Raw genomic sequence first — 4,926 nt, 5'->3', positions numbered from 1 at the left:
CGTTTTTCTGTGGTCCATCTGCCTTCCACGAACTCATGGAGAGGGGTCAGGACTTTTGGCTGCTGGGTAGCTGAGACATCTACTTGCATCAGCTATGGCAATGGCTGATTTATCTTGTCAGTTTTCTTTTTCTACATTTCGTTATCGCCAGCACTATACCATGGCTTTGGTAAAGTGGTACTTGCCATAGTGTACAGGCAACATTCCTTTAGTTATAGCTTGTCGTGGAACCTAAAAATAAATGTTTTTTTCTGACATATGGGTAGATTGCGTGAAACAGGCTGTTCTGCGATGATCAAATTGCTTGTGAAACAGGAATATGCTGCTGTTGGGAATGAAGGTATTCTGGATATGGCCTTCTTAAAATACAGGTGACAGAAACGTTACACACAGTCAGTGGAGGTGAGTTATGTAGGGAATATGTCCGATGTCAGCAAGCAGAATTTTTTTTTCGTGTATTGATAAAACCTGATAGGGTTCTCTACTACGTAACATTAGGAGGTTCTATTACAAAGCATGCTCTCAGGACTTATTTTTACGATACGTAAACGCGTACGTTGTATACGATTGGACCGGTAAAATGGGACCTGCCATATGTACAAGCAATGTCCTCTTCAGTTATAACTTCTTGTTGCCAAAAATTAATTGAGTGTGCTTTTTCTGACTTCTGAACAGACGTTGTGAAAGCCTGTATTCTGTACTGACATTTCATATGTCTGTTTGTAATATCCACATGCATGACAATATATCTACAGACACTGGTTTGAAGCCCAGAGACTCTCTCAAGGCATGTAGTATTTACCATCAAACTGAAAGAACTCGGTCAGCCTAGATATTTTGTTAGAATGTGTTTATTTTTGAGGTCCTCTCTTTCTCTTTACCACTATAAGAGTTTCGAAACAACGAAAAAATTCTGCAGTAATTCTGCACTATCGGTAGTTTTGACAGTAAAATTGTAGTTTTCTTCGATTTGACGTATTAGAGACATGTATAGGAGATGTGGCAGACGTATCGCTTTAGACCTTTGATGCTGCAGTTTGATCATCTGTAATCGGCAGCATTGCTGTAGTTTTTTTCACGTCATTGGATGTCACAAAACAACGGGGGCTGTGGGGAGAGAGAGATGTGTAATTGTGTGCTGCAGCGCGAACTTAAAAATGACTATATACACGCCGTTCTATGCTTATAATTCGATAGTCTGGAATGAATGTAATGCCCTCGTGGATGAGAAATGTTTCAAACTATACCGATTTTGCTTATAAGATGAAAGGAAAATGGACTGAGCTTAATTTTATAGAAATAAGACAATTTTATTATAGCCACGATTCAGTTTCTTTAATAGATGTGAACCACATTTACTGGGTAAGTGGAATAGACTTGTTGTACACTGAGAGTCAAACACTCCTTATTACAAAAGGTTGTTAATTTTCTGTAGCTCAGAAACCAATTTTGTACATTGGCTGAACACTCAACACCAACCCCTACTATTTAATTTACTTTCTCAGTAGCTTCCTTTATTTAAGGTCCAACAATCATTAGTTAATCAGTTTCATGTAACACTGAAATCCTTTTGTTTTGTTTCCTAACATTCACTTGCAGGAGCTTATGGAAAGACAATACCTAAAAAAATTTTAATAAAAATATTAAAACAAAATGAAATGATAATTAAATGGACACCCCAGCTGCAAACAGGCGTTGATGTAGTTCATTGGGAACATGTTGAAAATGTGTGCCCCGACCGGGACTCGAACCCGGGATCTCCTGCTTACATGGCAGACGCTCTATCCATCTGAGCCACCACGGGCACAGAGGATAGTGCGTCTGCAGGGACTTATCCCTTGCACGCTCCCCGTGAGATACACATTCCCAATATGTCCACACCACTACATTCGTAGTGCGCCTAATAGATGTTTGCCAATCATACTCATTACTCGTGGCAGGAGATCCCGGGTTCGAGTCCCGGTCGGGGCACACATTTTCAACATGTCCCCAATGAAGTACATCAACATGTCCATTTAATTATCATTTCATTTCTAGAAAAGCTGCATGGTCATCCACGGTAACTGTTCTTTCGGGAACAGATACTACCGTCATATACAGTTAAATATGGCTTCCCGGCCATTGACCTTCTTGTGCGAACGCACACGCTATGCCCGAACTCGTACGGGACTTGGTAGATTAATCTGCCACGAGTAATGAGTATGATGGGCAAACATCTATTAGGCGCACTACGAATGTAGTGGTGTGGATATGTTGGGAATGTGTATCTCACGGGGAGCGTGCAAGGGATAAGTCCCTGCAGACGCACTATCCTCTGTGCCCGCGGTGGCTCAGATGGATAGAGCGTCTGCCATATAAGCAGGAGATCCCGGGTTCGAGTCCCGGTCGGGGCACACATTTTCAAATGGTTCAAATGGCTCTGAGCACTATGGGACTCAACTGCTGTGGTCATAAGTCCCCTAGAACTTAGAACTACTTAAACCTAACTAACCTAAGGACATCACACACATCCATGCCCGAGGCAGGATTCGAACCTGCGACCGTAGCAGTCGCACGGTTCCGGACTGCGCGCCTAGAACCGCGAGACCACCGCGGCCGACACACATTTTCAACATGTCCCCAATGAAGTACATCAATGCCTGTTTGCAGCTAGGGTGTCCATTTAATTATCATTTCATTTCTAGCAAAGCTGCATGGTCATCCACGGTAACTGTTCTTTCGGGAACAGATACTACCGTCATATACAGTTAAAATATGGCTTCCCGGCCATTGACCTTCTTGTGCAAACGCACACGCTATGCCCGAACTCGTACGGGACTTGGTAGATTAATCTGCCACGAGTAACGAGTATGATGGGCAAACATCTATTAGGCGCACTACGAACGTAGTGGTGTGGACATGTTGGGAATGTGTATCTGACAGGGAGCGTGCACGGGATAAGTCCCTGCAGACGCACTATCCTCTGTGCCCGCGGTGGCTCAGATGGATAGAGCGTCTGCCATGTAAGCAGGAGATCCTGGGTTCGAGTCCCGGTTGGGGCACACATTTTCAACATGTCCGCAATGAAGTACATCAACGCCTGTTTGCAGCTAGGGTGTCCATTTAATTATCATTTCATTTCTAGCAAGGCTGCATGGTCATCCACGGTAACTGTTCTTTCGGGAACAGATACTACCGTCATATACAATATTAAAACAGTTTTCTAAAACAGCCACCTTTGAACAATGTTGTACTTCAATCCCTTAAGCTGAAATTATAAACTGATCAGACAATATTAGACGCAAACACACACAGTGTGCAGAGTACACTTAACCACTTTTGACCGTTAAGAATCAGGTCACAGCACTAACAGTTATTCCCAAATATCGTAGTGCATCAGCTACTGTAATGAAGACATTTGTTTTACAATAACCTATAAACTAATAATTCCAGAGTACACTTGGCAATAAATTTCCACAAACTAAATCAGTCTATCGAAAACATTTACGAGAGCGCTTGATAACAAATAATTCAACCAAGGCTCATGCAGAAAAACACCAGCTTATGTTCTCATGCGATCATTTACAGTTAATTAACCAAGGTAAATACAATTTATAACATTCAGTTAATCAAGAACTACCAACATATTAACCTGAGAGCTCTCCAGTATTTCTGACAATTACTACACAGTCCAATACAAACAGTTCTCAAACAAGAAATACTGCAGTGTGCTATGTATCTGTACACAGTGAGATGTTGGAATAACTGAAAAGACATGCCTTTAACCAAGTACCATGTACAGATCAATCTTACTTAAAATTACTTAACATCTACCCACCTCTTAAATCAGTCATACCATTCTGCTACTTATACACCTCTTAGATCTGAGTACTCGAACAATACATTGTTCTCGACCAATACAGCAGGTCACAGTTCGTGCGATACTTCTGCCAAAATAAAGTAACTTATTGGTTACCAGTGTGGTCCATATTTCTCCACAGATCACCTACACAACACAGTTCTATGAGGTTCTAGAAGAAGGTCACTTCATTCGATGAAACTGAAACAGGTCCCATAGTTTTCATTGACCAAAAGTCTCAAAAGATCCAAAAGCAACATACCATCATTCTACACAAAATGCCTACTATTACACGCCATTTTCTTCCTCCGAATTAGTGGAAGGCTGTACATGTTCCTTCCTTCGCACACAAACACACACTCTCCTTTACTCCCAGCAGTGTCACCAAAGCACACACACTTGCTATCCATTACACTCGCAGAGCCATGTGCCATCATTGTATGATCCATCTCCTGCCTCGCTGACCTCATGTGCCTCACCCATACCACCAAATATATTCTATGAAGACAAACCAATCAATCGAACTGTGCGAAAATCTCGAACCATCTCGCTTGTAAGAGCTGTGTTGGCATCAAATACAATTGTTAAACTGAAATGTCCTCTCAGATCAGTGAGCATTGGTGGTGGCACCTGCTGGCAGCACACGGTGTGTGTCTCTCTTAGTCAGCTGCATCTGCAGTTTTAGACAGATAACATGCACTCATCTTTGTTTGGGAGAGCTGCCACTTATCTTGCAATGTTCTGCAGCCCACTGGAGTCGCAACCTATTGTGTATATGTAGCATTTGTATGCACTGATACCAATGGCCACCCTAGGCATGTGCTCTGTCAGGGGCAATAATACTCCGGCTAAGGTTGCATGTAGCTGCTTGCTGCAGTGCACTGAAGCTTGAAACTTTGGCCGTTGGCAGCGACAGTGAGTAATGGTGACAACTGCCCATTCTCCCAGTCAGCAGCAATTAGAAAAAGCTTTCTGGAGATTTCTCTGAAATTTTGTTGTTGTTTCAGAGGCTGGAAAATGCATTCACTGGACAAAGTATTCCATCAGTCACAGGTCGAACTCTTTGTGCACCATTGGATACAGATTCT

The 4,926-nt window shown here is 42.3% G+C and overlaps 1 non-coding gene across 1 annotated transcript; it reads left to right on the top strand.

Annotated features, from left to right (window-relative positions):
* Nucleotides 1-2,318: 2,318 nt before the first annotated feature.
* On the top strand, nucleotides 2,319-2,393 carry Trnai-uau (transfer RNA isoleucine (anticodon UAU)). The gene has a single exon. It is a non-coding gene; the product is annotated as a tRNA-Ile (tRNA).
* Nucleotides 2,394-4,926: the final 2,533 nt, after the last annotated feature.

The sequence above is a fragment of the Schistocerca nitens genome, chromosome 2 (assembly GCF_023898315.1).
Source record: "Schistocerca nitens isolate TAMUIC-IGC-003100 chromosome 2, iqSchNite1.1, whole genome shotgun sequence".
NCBI lineage: Eukaryota > Metazoa > Arthropoda > Insecta > Orthoptera > Acrididae > Schistocerca > Schistocerca nitens.
Note: the sequence above shows the minus strand (reverse complement) of the source record. Positions and strands in the feature narration are given on the sequence as shown.